The sequence below is a fragment of the Microtus oregoni genome, unplaced genomic scaffold (genome assembly GCF_018167655.1).
Source record: "Microtus oregoni isolate MIOR12 unplaced genomic scaffold, Mior012 000010F_ref0000083, whole genome shotgun sequence".
In the NCBI taxonomy this organism is placed as follows: Eukaryota; Metazoa; Chordata; class Mammalia; order Rodentia; family Cricetidae; genus Microtus; species Microtus oregoni.
In genome coordinates, this window is record NW_024543069.1 from 15,173,577 (window position 1) to 15,189,010 (window position 15,434).

Sequence of the window (15,434 nt, forward strand, 5' to 3'; positions counted from 1 at the left end):
TAAAACCTGTACTAGATGGTAGTAGATGAGAATGTATCTTTTGGTTTTTTTTTTTTGGTTTTTCGAGACAGGGTTTCTCTGTGGTTTTGGAGCCTGTCCTGGAACTAGCTCTTGTAGACCAGGCTGGTCTCGAACTCACAGAGATCCGTCTGCCTCTGCCTCCCGAGTGCTGGGATTAAAGGCGTGCGCCACCACCGCCCGGCGAGAATGTATCTTTTAACAGGCATGTATCACTCACTCATGGGCTGTGATTCTAGTGAGGTATGAATTTTTACTGTGAGGTAGAAGTAACTGTCTTTTCTAGATGATGAAGCAGGGAAACCACATCTCTACTTCACTTTGTGGTTCCCTTCACAGTTGTTATGTATGATCTGTCTCATGAGTTTGCAAAAACTTTTAAGTTTCTTGGGGAGGGAAGTTCATCAAAAGGATAAACTTTAAAAGTTAAGAAGTGAAAAGAGTGGGTGGGGGAGGGTGTGTGAGAACAGACATAGAGCTTTCAACTGAACTGGGATAGAGAGCCTGCCAGCATTCTAATGTGCTGAAAGTCCAGTACTTAACTCCCAAATGTTAAAGATCTACTTTTTTTTTTTTTTTTTTTTTTTTTTTTTTTTTTTGGTTTTTCGAGACAGGGTTTCTCTGTGGCTTTGGAGCCTGTCCTGGAACTAGCTCTTGTAGACCAGGCTGGTCTCGAACTCACAGAGATCCGCCTGCCTCTGCCTCCCGAGTGCTGGGATTAAAGGCGTGCGCCACCACCGCCCGGCTAAAGATCTACTTTTATAATTAACAAAAACATTACCAAAACTGAAGGAATACCAGGACACACTTAACTTCAATAGTCATTGTACTGAGTGTTAGAAATCAATACAACATGGATTATATGAAGGGTCTGCTAGTCCGTGTCTTTACAAGTTACACATATCCATTTTTTAAAAATCAAATGAAAGCATATTATAAGCAAAAATATATAAGACACACATTCAGAATCTGAATGAACGGAGAGAAACGAAGCTGCAAGAACCAGCCTTTTTAAAATGAGTGTGAGTTCCAGGTATTTACTGAGATTGTGCCAGACGAGAAGGGGCAGTGTTGAACAATTAGTAGTCTTTTTTCCTTGTCCAATAGACTGAAAGAGCTCCTTGATGCTGGAACCTACGATTTAATCAAGCATGCATCTTAGCGGACCCGCACAGTGCCTAGCACGGTGCACTACCAAGGATGTCCAGAAATGTTTTGTGGCTGCACTAGAAGAATGGGCACACATTAGCTGCTTTGCTCTTGGTTGAAGGTCAAAACCAAAAGTGATAAAACTGCGTGCTTTAAAAAAAAAAAACAAATATAAAATCTAGGAGAGATTTTTAAGTCTATGTCTAAAAATGTTTAATAAAACTCAGAAAAATACAAGGCATGAACAAAGTGTTAGTCTAAGTACAAAAGAGATTTTTTTAAAAAAGAGTTCAGTATGAGCTGGCTGGCATTGTTAGAGAAAGCTTCGCGAAGGAGGGAGCTGACATGAGACATAAATAACTGGAAAGCAGCCAAGCCAGGCGTTATTATTCATCATTCGGTGCTCTTGCCTCAAGGCTCAATTGGCACAGACTGTGGTATTCCCTCTCCGTATCGAACCGGTCTGTGCCTTCCCCCACGCACGCACATTATCCACTCCTATCACAATCTAGGCAAAACACTAAAGCCATCTTATTTATACGTGCACACACACTCGCACGCTCTCTCACACACGCACGCACACACACACACACACACGCACGCACACAACTTTTCCTCTTACTGCCCCCTTCACCCAACTCGGAAACAGAACCGGGAAACAGAGGAGTAGAGTACGGAAGCATCAGTTCCTCAATTAGTTTGCATAACAGAAAAATAAAGACTGGAAGGACGTTTCCTCCGGTCGCCCGAGGCAGGCAGGCAACCCAACCGCGCTACCCTTCACCTCCTGACGCCCGGGTCGTCTGGCACTCCCGGCTGATCACACCTTCCATGGAAACCGCCCGCTCCAAACAGCCCGCCGGGAGACGCCCGGGCGCCGAGCCCGGGTCCGAGCGACGCCTCCTGCCGGCCGCGACGGTCTGCGCAGCCAGCACCGTCCGCCGCGCCCGTTCCACCCCGCTCCGCACTCCGGGGTGTGGGTGAGCATCCCCGCCCTCACGTTGTTCTCAGAACCGCTGCCCCCCCACACACACACACACTCACGGTCCATCTCAGGACCCGACCTCGGACCCGACCTCTCCACCTCCCCCAAGCCACTCACCCTTCCTCCAGCCCTGCCACCGGGGCTGCGGGACCGAGCCCCAGCCGGCGCTGCCCGGGTGGCGGGCAAGAGGCAGGGGAGCCGTGCGCACTCAAAGTTGCCACCAACACAGCCTGCAAACTTCTGGGCTGCAGCCCGGCACACGCGCCGTCCGGAACTGTCCCGCAGAGCCGAGCCCTCCCGCAGGGGCTGCCCGGGTGGCTCGTCCCCGGGGGAAGGGAGGAGGGGACGAGTCGCCCGTGTCCCCGCAACCCTCCGGCGCCGGCCCATCGAGACACCTGCCCCAGTCCCGGTGACCGGAGCCTACCCCAATGCCACCCCGCCACCTACGGTCGCCGGCGCGACCAGCTCCCACGGGCGGTCGGACGGAGCCGCCGCTGTCCCGGCGGGGACTTGTGGCGGCGAGGCCGGCGCCCGCCATCCCGCTGGGGGGTCCCTCCGCGGCTCGCAGACCCTTTACCTCAGGCGGGCTGCCTTGAGAACGGACCAGAGACGCTCGGCTTGGCGGACCGGGTCTGCGCCGGCGGGGCTGAGCCGAGGGCGGGTGGTGTCCGGTGTCCTAGGGGTCGTGGGCGGAGGACGCGGCGAACCGCGGGCCGGTCATTCCGCGCACCAGAGCGCCGATAGCCGCCACGGCGCTCCGGGCTCAGGCTCGCACTCCTGTCAGCTTCAGCTCGGTTTTAAGCGGCTTCCGGTCTCCTCCTCCCGCGACGTTCTCGTCTTGAGGGGCGGAGCTTAGGTGTCGAGAGGGTGGGGTGGGGTGAGGGGGCCGGGCGCTCAGTGGGTGCCGGGAAGCGGACCCGCCTCCCGTGCGCGTGCGCCGGCCCCCGCGCGCGCCCGCCCGCTCGCCCGCGCGCCCGTTGGTGCGTGCGGCGGCTCGGTGCTCCCGGGAGGGGGCGTGTCCCCTGGAGAGCCGCTCGGGGGGTCCCGGGGGGTCTGTACGTGCACGCGGGGGGCCTGGGTGGGTGTGGGGCGGGGCGGGGCGGCGCGCGCCGCGTGGGACGGGCTCCACCTGCCTGCGGACGGACTCAGGGTCACGATGTTCCCGCGGAGTGCAGGGCACGCGAGGCGAGAGAGGACGTGAAACGGAACGACCGGTTTCGGTGCGGTTGCCTTTGTTTGTGGACGCCTCCGGCTGCTTGAGGGGGAAGCGAGTGGCGGCCGCCGCTGCCTCGAGACCCGGGTCGCCTCCGGCCCCGCGCCGGACGGGCGGGAAGGCTGCGCTCGCCCCGCCGCCTGTTCTCGGACACCGACTCTGCCTCCGCCAGTTCGGGAAGCCGGCGCTGGGGTTTTCACAATAGAGATGCGTGTGCGCGTGTTTCACAGCCCACGGACCCGGGATGACTAATTCATGGAACAGCTCAGAGCATCTCGGTCGCGCCGAGCGTGTCCTGGGTTTAAAGCTGTAGCCCCTCGTCACCCAGACCCCACGCCTGCCCTCAGAAATGGCGGGGAGGGGGGGGGGGACCTCAAAAACGGACTTGAAACTCTCATATGCATTGTAAAGGACCGGCGGGTTGTAACTTCATGTGTTGAATAGGCTTTCCCGTAGTAGGAAGGAAACACTATATTAAATTAGTATAGTGGGAATTTCGGGAAAAATGAAAAGGTTGCAGTTGTTCCATTTTTGGAATCCTGGGAAAATAGACACGAAGACGAGGCTGTAGTTCCCAGGTTTTATGACACTGATAAGCCTGATTAATGATCCACCCAGCAGTGTTTTAGATTGCATCAAGTCAAGGCCCTCAGACTGAGGTGGGAAGGTTGGGGCAGAATTCAGAGACCAGTACTTAAGCAAAATATAATTCTAGTTAAAAAATATATAAAGATCGTAGTATTTCCAGCTTTTAAAAATTGTAGCAACTTCACCTACAAGCTTAATGATTACCAAAAATTTTTGCAAAAACAATTTTTTTACGTAATTTTACGTTTTTATGTTGGACTGCATTCAGAGTTGACCCGGGAGCACACATGCAGCCCTCATGTTCAGTCAGGTTGGACATACCATATTTGGGTTTAAAGCTATCATCTTACTGTTTATTTTTTGTCTCATCTATTTTGTTGGTTTGCTTTGCTTTTTGTGCTATTTTTAAAATTCCATTCTCGTCCAACCATTTTTTTGTTATACATTCCTTATACTTTTAGTAACGTTTCAGTTACTGCTGTGTAATCAGACCAAAACGTAGTTATTTAAAACAATAACTGATTTGTTGGTGATTCCAGACTTTTTCCTCAGGACTCCCGTCAGGACACAGTACCAGGAGCTCGTTTGTACAGCGTGATGGCCGGGGCCTGGCTAGTCTCCTCAGAGGCCTTAGAGAGTGAGGTTGGAGCTGGAGTCTCATGCAGAAATAAGTTGAGGATGTGGAAAATACAAAGACAGAAACATTTTTTCTTTTGTGTGGATTCTCTTCCTGGCTGGTCAGGGCTTCCTCATAAAAGGAGAATCTGGGTTACAAGAGAACAAGCCTTAGTATGGAAGCTTTTGCTTGCTTTGTGATTACTAATATTTCATTGACCCAAGCAAGTCACATGACCAAGTTCAGCATCTAAGTGAGAAGGTTCTTTCTATGAAAGATTGTGGAGCTGGGCGGTGGTGGCGCACGCCTTTAATCCCAGCACTCGGGAGGCAGAGGCAGGCGGATCTCTGTGAGTTCGAGGCCAGCCTGGTCTACAAAGGGAGTTCCAGGACAGGCTCCAAAACCACAGAGAAACCCTGTCTCGAAAAACCAAAAAAAAAAAAAAACAAAAAGAAAAAGATTGTGGGTCATTTGTTAGGGGTAACTTACCTTAATTCAACTAAGGGTTGATACTTCGATGTGCCTTTCATAGCTAATTTTATTCTTTAAATACTGGTTTTCAGAACATTGGAACTCTCATACCCTTAAAAAAAGTTGGAGGGGCGAGGACTGAAAAGACGGCTCAGTTAAGAGCGCTTGCTGCTGTGGCAGAGGACCCAGGACCCCTTCTCAGTAGACCCGTGGTTGCTCACAACATTTTGTAGCTCCGGTTCCAGAGGACCAGATGCCTCTTCTGACCTTAATGAGTATCAGGCACAGACATAGTACACATACATATATGTAAGCAAAACATTGTACACATAAAATTAAAGATTTTTTTAAAGTTTGGAATATGAATGTTTAAAAATTATAGAATGCTTTGTGAATTTTTTGTCATTCTCGCAGAGGTCCATGTTTAATCTTGTTGCATTTCCAATTTCAATATATTTGCTGTTGAAGTGAGCATGGATTCATACACTTGATGGGGGAAGTACCAGGTTCGTCATGAGGGCTCTTAGAGCCTGCACTCTGCGCTTCCTCTAGTAACTGACTGAAATTTTGGGGTTTTCTAGGGAGGGTAGGAGTATATTTCTTCAATGAGAAGAGGGGAGAATTGAGCCGTACAGTTCCACTTGTCCTTTTCTCCTTTATTGGAAAGTTCTGATTCCTTTTTTTTTTTTCTCTTGAGAATGAAGGGTGTCAGGTTGCCTAGCTAAAAAATTAACATCCCACGATGTCATGCAGTTATGGGTGCCCACGAGGAGATGACAATTCTAGAAACTGGTCAAATGGTAGAAAAGCAAGTCTTCTAATACTGAGCCTCTCCTTCCCTCCAGCTCCCTCCCTCACGCTCCTCTTCTGACACATAGATGGAAATAGTGTCTCATGACAAAAATAAGAGAGAGCCTAATGTGGAAAACATGAAGAGGGAAGCCATAGGCTGAGGATGCTTGGAAGGAAAGGAGGAACCCGGGTCATTCGTGATATCCTGAAGCCGCTCCAGCAGTCCTGAAATGGCTACTACTGTCCCCCAAATAAGCCTGAATTCGACTCCACTGCTTCCTGGAGAATGTAGCTGAACATAGTCTTGGCTCGTACATCAACCATCATAAGTTACCTTCTTCTGAGTGTTCTTGCTCCAATAGTTTACAACTTAAATAGTAATGACTTTGTGTGTCAGAAATGCAAGCACTATCATAAAAGAATGTATCAACTCCTATACCAGTTTTCTGCTAAGTCCTGATATTTCAAACTATTATTAGATCAAGAAACATTTATTAAAGGAAATAGAAAGTAGAGAGAAGAAGCAATACCTATACTTGAATCTCCTAAAGTCTCATTTTAGCATTTTGATATAATTATGTTCTCTGCCTTATTTTCAAGTACTTTTTTACCTTATGACAGTAGTGTATATTTATATTATTTTACCTAATGTTATACTATAAATAGCTTTCCAAGTTAGCACAAGTTAGCAAGGATGTGGCTAAGTAAGAAAACAAATCCATATACTTTGGTAAGTGACATAATATATGCACACAGAGTGGTCCTAAAAATACCCAGAAGGGAAATTAAGGAAGTAGCTGGCTAACTATAACATGTTTTGGTTAACTAGTTCTCGTCACTGAACATGTCAATTAACTTAAAAATTATTATTGTGTGTGCAGAGCACAGTGTGTGTGTGTGTGTGTATATGGGTGCACACATAGCATATTGTAGAAATAAGAACTTTATGGATTCAGCTTTACATGGATTCTGGAGATCAAACTAATGTCACCAGGCTTTCACTGTGACTGCTATATCACTGCCCTCAATTACTTAAAAAAATATTTAATTCAAGTCAATGGATAAGCATGAGCAAACATAGAGGGAGAATGTATGGCCTCTTAGCGGACGTTTTTCAAAACTGGAAGACATACCATGTAGCGTGTGTGTATATATATATACCTTTTATTTGTGGCCATATATTTTTATAAGTCATTTAATTCTTCTGAAATATGAATATAGGATGAAAATATTTTCACTTCCAGGCATTTTTTTCAGTGCCAATTTTCATGATTCTTGGTGTCTGGATCTGCCTCTGCATAACAGATCAGTTTCTTAACAGTCCCCCTAATACTCACTATTTCACGTAAGAACTAAGGCTTCCTTCTGAACCTTCAAGTGACTCAAAGCCTCTAGTTCTCATTTCCTTCAACAGTAAATGTTATCAAGTCTAAATGTCGGCATCCTGTTGCTTTCGGTTTTTGCAATTATTAGTACTCGTTAACTTCCCAACACGCTTCTCCAGGAAGTAGAATGAGTTTTGGTTGCCACACCAAGTAGGAAACAATGACCAACATGGCCAGGAGAGCTCAGGAAAGACTTGAGATTTCAAACAGAGGCGCTGTCCTGTAGAAGTGCTGAGCTGAGGCCACATGGAGAACACAACTGCGCAATAGTAAGCCAGGATCGCCTAATCTATGAGTGCTACGTTTAAGTTTTGTTTTCTATGGCTGTGTGAATAGTGGATGGTTTAGGTTGGCTTAAGGATTTTCCTAAATACGTTTGGCAACTGGATACTTAAAAGTCATATTTTCTAAAAACGACGGAAGACCATTCCATATTTGGAAAAACATTTCTTAGAATCTTTTCTCTCTCTTGAAATTCACTTTTGTCCCTTTGCCTCTAGTGAGGCAGCAAGTACTTGTGCCTCACTAGAACTAAAGGTAAAGACCTGGGAGAAAATTAAACATAAAATCCCAGTACAATAAATGCTAAATGTTTCAGCAAGTTCGCATTCTCTTCTGGTTATCTGAGATGTGCAAGTTAACACATTCTTCTGGTTATCTGAGATGTACAAGTTAACACACTTCTGGTTATCGTGAGACGTGCAATTCACATGCTCTTCTGGTTATCTGAGACGTGCAATTCACATGCTCTTCCGGTAATCTGAGACGTGCAGTGTATGTTGCCTCGTTACCTGATGACCTTTTTGTTTTTGTGCGATTCAGAAAATCTGGTGAGCTCTTCTTTCCCTCCAGTGTGGACCTGCTAAGTAGCTCTTGCTGCATATACTGAAAGTGCTTTCTAATGTAATTGGTTCGGGGTCTCTATGAGGTGATTCCCTCAAAGAAGTCCCCAGATATTTTCCTGTTCTTGTATTCAGTCTTGTATACCTTTCTAAGTATGTATCGCTACGCAGTAGTTGCGTGATGTGTTTTAAGACAGCCTCTACTCTTATCAGTTTGTCATAGTGAAACTAGGGAGCCTACCATCCAGAGGCCTCAGGAAAGCCTGTTACAAGTTCAGCAGTCCTATCCCAGATCTCTGGAATTGGAATCTCAGACCAGGCAGGGGAGTGGACACTGGTGCTCCCGAGACACTACTTTTTTTTTTTTTTTTTTTTTTGATTTTTCGAGACAGGGTTTCTCCGTAGCTTTTGGTTCCTGTCCTGGAACTAACTAGCTCTTGTAGACCAGGCTGGCCTCGAACTCACAGAGATCCGCCTGCCTCTGCCTCCCAAGTGCTGGGATTAAAGGCGTGTGCCACCATCGCCCGGCGAGACACTACTATTCTAAGAGATTTTCATCATTTGGAACACTGGAGAGCCAGGAGGAGGTGGATGAAAAGTGTGGCTAAATAAGAAAACAAATACATAATCTATGGTAAGTAACATAGTAGATATATACAGGAACAGTGCTTAAAAATATTCAGAAAGGAGGTTCATTTTATTGTCAGAAGAGAAATATTAGCTTCAGACTTCCTGAACTATGTTTGAGTATTGTTCCTTAAAATGTTTATAAATACAGTTGTTTCTACTTAGAGTACATCTAAAATTAAATAGGAACATAAAATAGGAAACCTACTTTTTTTTAAAAAAAAGTTTATGTGTTTGTATTTAAGTTTAGCTTGGAAGAGCCTGTACGAGCCAGAAGAAGGAGTTGGATCTCCTGGTCTGGAGTTACAGGTGGTTGTGAGCTGCCATGTGGGTGGTGGGAACCAAACCCCGGTCCTCTGCAAGAGCAGCAAGTGCTCTTAACTGTTGAACCGTCTCTCCATCCACAAGAAACCCTATGCTTTACAAAAGTGAGATCCTCCAGTAAGATCCGGATAAGCATATACATAAATCATCTGAATTAGCAGCCTTCTGCTTATGGGAATTTATTCTAAGGCTATAATTAGGGTTGTGTGCGTGGGTTTGGTTGCAAAGCAAATAAACTGAGTAGGTTTGAGTGGCTCATTTTCCCCCAGTCCAAGACCCCGTTTCTCATTTCTTATATCATTAGGAGACATTTTAGACCATAAATACTTTACATGTTAACTGGTTAGCATCCGAAAAAAACCAACATTATTTGTGAGGACCGCCCCCCCCCCCCCATTTTCCCCTTTTCTCTTTTGAGACAGGGTCTGACTTCAGACTCACTATGCAGCAGTGGATGAGTGTGAACTCCTAGGCCTTCTTCCTCTGTCACTCAAGTGCCTCAAGATTTTTATCATTTTCACCAAGTAACAGAATTTAGAAATTGAGTTCATTAGACCCTGGCCAGCTCTGTTGTCCAAGTTCATTGTAGCTTTAAAGTTTTCATCGCGCCGGACAATGGTGGCGCACGCCTTTAATCCCAGCACTTGGGAGGCAGAGGCAGGCGGATCTCTGTGAGTTCGAGACCAGCCTGGTCTACAGAGCGAGTTCCAGGACAGACTCCAAAGCTACAGAGAAACCCTGTCTCAAAAAACCAAAAAAAAAAAGTTTTCATTGCTGTCCACACTCAGATTTGTGCTTTTGGCTGAGTGGAGGAATTACTGTGGTGTCTGCCAGCTTCCTTCCTCTGGTTCTCCCTCTAGGTAGTGTTCAGCCCAAGGATTTCAACCTGGCCAGCACCTGAGACTTATTTGAGCCACTTCACATCTGAGTGTATGCATTGTATATCCATTTGGAATCTGTGTCCAAGGCCAATGAAACCAGAGTTTCTCAGATGAGGCTTGTGTACTGACAGCTGCCATATTTGTCTTTCTCGGAACTTAGCGGAACACGGGATATAAATCAGATAGTCACTAACCCCTTTATTTATTCAACACAGTTTTGAGCATCAGCATTCTAGGCTTATTTACTTATTTTGCATGCCGTGTTCTCGGTGTGTCTAAGTGTTAAATGGTACAGAAGAAAACAAATCGCAGATTCTTAGTAATGCTATAACTGGGGAAAACAGACAAGTCGTTCTCCCCAGTGTATTGGATGATGCTGAAAGCTGTAGAAATAAAACGTGGTAAGGTTAGAATAACCACTTCAGCAAACAAGAGCATGTGAACGGTAATTATTCATAGTTATATCTGAGCAACATAGGTTAAATTAAGACTGTCCTAGATAAAAAAATGTATACTCATCTTACATTCCTACATGAATCTTTTTTTTTTTTTTTTTTTTTTGGTTTTTTGAGACAGGGTTTCTCTGTAGCTTTGGTGCCTGTCCCGGAACTAGCTCTTGTAGACCAGGCTGGCCTCGAACTCACAGAGATCCGCCTGCCTCTGCCTCCCGAGTGCTGGGATTAAAGGCGTGCACCACCACTGCCCGGCTTCCTACATGAATCTTTAGAGTGCTGTGGGAAAGGGAATGAGGTATTGAAAAAAAAAAGTCATGAAGGTCTTCTATAAGTAGAAGCTTGAAGAAAGGAAGGAGCAAGCAACAAGAGTTTGAGAGGAGCCGGGCGGTGGTGGCGCACGCCTTTAATCCCAGCACTCGGGAGGCAGAGGCAGGCAGATGTCTGTGAGTTCAAGACCAGCCTGGTCTACAAGAGCTAGTTCCAGGACAGGCTCCAAAACCACAGAGAAACCCTGTCTCGAAAAACCACAAAAAAAAAAAAAAAAGAGTTTGAGAGGAGGATTCCCAGGTAACCCGTGCACCGCATTCAGGTTCTGAGACAGGTGCAGGCTTGGCATGAGAGAGGGAAATCCCAGGAGCCAGTTAGATCAGAGCAGAATAAACAAGGAGACTGCTTAGGCCTTTAAAGCCAAAGGCAATGTCATTTACAGTTAAAAGGAACAACCCTGGCTTCTGTGTGGAGAAGAGCTTTGTAGGCTGGAGAAAATGCAACCAAGATTAGTTAGTCCCAGGCAAGAGGCTACGGTGGTAACTGAGATCCTGGGTACACACTGAGTGCTGTTGAGAGGGCTTGCTCGTCCATCGGGATGTGGATGACATTGAAGACCCAGGTGGGATTCCATCTGTAGCTGAAGCAGCTAGAAGAATGGGAGGAACAGGCTTTGGGAAAGGAGGAGGAGGAGGACTGGAGCTTTGGTTATTACTGCCGAAACATTCTAGGTAACACCTGAAGAGGTGCTAGAAGTCGGTTAGGCAGTGGCATCTACCAATTAGGGGAGAAGTTGGAGTTCTTTGTCATTGTAACCAAGAATGTCCTCAACTGTATTATTTTTGCTGCGTGTGTGTGTGTGTGTGTGTGTGTGTGTGTGTGTGAGAGAGAGAGAGAGAGAGAGAGAGAGAGAGAGAGGATAACTTGTGGAGTTGGCGCTCTTTCCTTATGTGAATGAATCCCAGGGATTGATTCTGGCCATCCAAAGTATGCAAGCAACTATCTCCCTGGTCTGAAAGCCCTCATTTTTAAGTCTACATAGCAAACACACTGGTTTCTCCATTTGACATCGCTATGTGGCAAACCCTTCCCTGGGTACTCACCCCACATAGAGAACACATAACAGACCAAAGTCCAACTTGGTGAACCGATGGGTTTTATTGGGGTTACCTACAGACACGTGGGGTGAGGGGTTTTTACAGAAGCTGAAATGACTCAAAGACAGCTGCATAACCAAGGTCCACCCAGCATGGATGACAGCTCACAAAAGCCAGGAAACTGAAGCACACTTTTAGCCTGCAGGCAGCTCAACAGGCTGGAGAGTATCTTTTCCAAGTGACTCAATTGGTCTAACCCTCTTCCTGGCAGCTCAGCTGCTTTCTGCTTCTTCCAGGCAGCCCGTCTTCTTCGTTGGCAGAGAAGGGAGATTTATTCTCACAAGGCCTTTAAATGGGGTGCCCTTGCCCTTGATTTGTCCCCGCGTTTATAATGGGACGCAGTGGGGTTTGGTTCTTGGTGAGTACCAAGCTTGTAAGCACAACTAGGAAACAGAAAAATGAAGAAAGTGTTCTTGCAGCCGGGCGGTGGTGGTGCACGCCTTTAATCCCAGCACTTGGGAGGCAGAGGCAGGCGGATCTCTGTGAGTTCGAGACCAGCCTGGTCTACAAGAGCTAGTTCCAGGACAGGCTCCAAAAAACCACAGAGAAACCCTGTCTCGAAAAAAAAAAAAAAAAAAAAAAAAAAAAAAAGTGTTCTTGCAGCAAGCAAGGCACACGCTGGGATGTTTCCCAAGTAGAACTCTGAACAAAGTCTGGGGTTTTAAGAGAGGACACTCATGCATGTTCTTAGAGGGAAGAGTCATCATCATATGCTCGGCTGGAAGTCATGCGTTTGTAGATATCACATGTTCAAACCGTGGCTGCCGGTAATCGTCCTGGGCAGAGAATTTAGTATTATAGTCAGCCACATTTGTTTTAATTCACCTAAAAGGAGATGCGTACCGTGACTCGGCAATTCTGGCTGGTTCCTGGTTTCTCTGGTGAGTTTTACAGAAAGTGAAGGGTAATTTGAGAAGGACACTTAACAGTCAGTTAGAGGAAAAGATACTCCACCCTCACCCTGAGCATAGGTGATTGTTGTCACCGGTGCCTGCCTCCTGCCTAACAACTTCCTGTTTCTCCAGCACAGACAGACTGCAGTCCCTAAGAACCAGAGCTGATGGAAAGCTCCCAGGGCCTGTGGACTGTGACCTGGCAACCCCGTTTAAGGAAGCCGGCTGCACAATGAATGACACGGGGCTGATGAAGTGAAACAGGTGACATTCCCGTGCTCTTCTAGGGCTAAAGAAAGAAAACTAGCAAAGCCAAGCATATTAACATTTGAAAACAAAAAACTGGTACCAACTTATGCAGCTTTATAGTAATGGAAGCTGACTCCGTCTCTAAAACAAAAACTTACAGTATCAATTTGAATTCCTATTATTTATTGGCATCTTGCCTATAGACTTTAAAGCCGCAGCTGTCTCTTATTATCAAATGTTAAACAGATGGAAATTTATTGTACCACTGAAGTCTATATTAAGCCAAAGAAAATATTTGCAACACTATTTACTGTATGCATTATTTTGACTTCATCATGGTTCTATTTTTTTGTTTTCTGAAGAGTTAGAGCTAATTAGAAGTCAAGAATCTAAATTATTTTTTTCACCACATTCACTGAATATATTTACACTGAAACTATGGCAATCTTTTGGTTTGAAAGTTTTACTGAAGAATAGTCTTTCTTTGGTTAAAAATAACTTCTCGTTGAAATGAATTCTGTGTGACCATAGAGAGATGGAAACCAAAACTGTTTTTCTTAAACTTCAAAGGGAAAAGCCAGGAAATTTTAGCTGCCTCAACAGAACACCAGGTACAGACTGGAAATAGATGGGCTAGTTGCATAAAGTGACCCAGGGGGAAAAAAAAAACAAAACCCTCAAAGATTGATGTACTTTGTATTTATCTCACTTTTGTTGACTGTCTCTGTAAGAAGTTACTGAGCATGCAGTGTCTGAGCAAATGAGACAAAACCTGTTGTGCCTTCATATAGCACACGTGATAATATACATTACTCAGATACATAAATCAAGTTTTTAAAAATGTGTGTATGTGTGTGTGTGTAAGATGGATGTGTGTGAGCATGGGCTCACAGTAGAGGTCAAAGAGCAATCTCTAGAAGTCAGTTCTCTCCTTCCACTGTGGGTCCCGGAACTGGAACACAGACCATCAGGCTAAACTCAGCTAGGCTTACCCAGCTGTTACTTTTATTCACGGAACTGTTTGTCCGGCTCTACAGTTAAAAGTTTTGAACACTGAGGAAGTTCAGACATTCAGTAATTGAGACCCTATCTAGACTGGGGAAGATATGCCTGGTCAAAAACCATTTGGACATGAATGCTGATGATTAGATAGCAAATAGATCAAGGGGCAATGTGTTGGAGTAGTTAATAGTGATTAACAGACAAGCCCAGAGAGTGAAAAGTCGGAGTGGTGAAGGTGTGGTATGCACAAGAGAACCAGTGTGCCTGGAAGTGACTGAAGTGAAGAAGCAGGGGGCGGGGGGTAGGGGGTATGTAGTTCAAGCTGGTCTTAAATTTACTATATATCCCAAGCTGCCCATGAACTCAATAAAACTTAAGATCCTTTGCTCAGTCTTCCAAGTGATTGGTTGTAGGTATGCTCAGTCACATATGGCTGAGACTAAATAGTGTTTCGCTTGCTCAGAGGTAACATGACAAGAAAGAATCAAAGAGACAGATCTGGGAGAAGGAAAGTTGGAGAGGTAAGTAAAACACTTGGGCCCATGTTGTTCAGAGAGATGGCTGGGATGCTGCGCAGAACTTTGAACAATTAACAGTCATAGAGATAAAATGGAGATCTGAGGTCAAGGGGAATGGCATCAGGCTTTGGGTTGGGAACCAAAGAACTATCTAGGAAGAAGGGGTCAGCTGGAAATTGACCAACCGTTCCAGAGAGTTGAACCCTTCTCTCTCAAGTTCTCTAATGTCATTAGTTGGACTGGGTTAAAGATGCTTTGGGATTGCCATTGATTCTAATCTTTTGCTGCAAGGTAAGTCCTTTGAGAGAGATAATATTCTTTAAGACCTGGAGCTATTTTTATGATTATTCAAATACAATACATTCACCAAAAATAATGTTCATAAGCTGATGGGACAGCTCAAAGAACATCGAAGCCAAACTGGAGATCTTACTGAGCACAGTAGGTCAATCTGAACAATGGTGAAATAATGGCAATTCTACACATATTTAACTTAAAAGAAATTAAAAAATATACAAAAATATTCCAAAAGTGGGGGGAGTATAAGAGAAGAGAGCGAGCTCTTGGGCTGTTTCATTTGTTTGCTTGTCCTTTGAGATAGGGCTAAACAGTATACGTAAAACCCAGGTTGACTTCGGTTTTTTTTTTCATTTATATACATATATGAAATCATCAAAGAATAAAACTTTGATAAAAGAACTGGGACTGCAGCCATTTAACACCACACCTAGCTGAGAAAGTTCTGCCCAGAAGAACAATAGCTAGGAAATGTGGACAGACTGATAGAATTAGAAAATCATTTGGCTAGCTAATATAATAATTATTAAGATTACTAAGTTGATATAAATACTGCTAGGTGAAAGGTTAGAAGATATTCAGTCTTAAAGTAATCTGTATTGTCCACGCTTCCCCAGCGAGGCTACACCTCCTCCACAGCAGCACCACCAGTGAGGACCTAATGTTCAAATACCTGAGCCTATAGCAGACATTTCTCATTCAAAC

At 45.3% G+C, this 15,434-nt stretch overlaps 1 protein-coding gene across 2 annotated transcripts in view; it reads right to left on the reverse strand.

The window, feature by feature from the left end:
- The window catches only part of LOC121452958 (TCDD inducible poly(ADP-ribose) polymerase), a 28,550-nt gene extending 25,622 nt beyond the window's left edge, over positions 1-2,928 (reverse strand). For both annotated transcript variants that reach the window (XM_041659428.1, XM_041659426.1), the window contains exon 1: positions 2,730-2,928. The gene's annotated coding sequence lies outside the window, so the exon portion shown is untranslated. The remainder of the gene's footprint in view (positions 1-2,729) is intronic.
- Between the last annotated feature and the right edge of the window lie 12,506 nt (positions 2,929-15,434).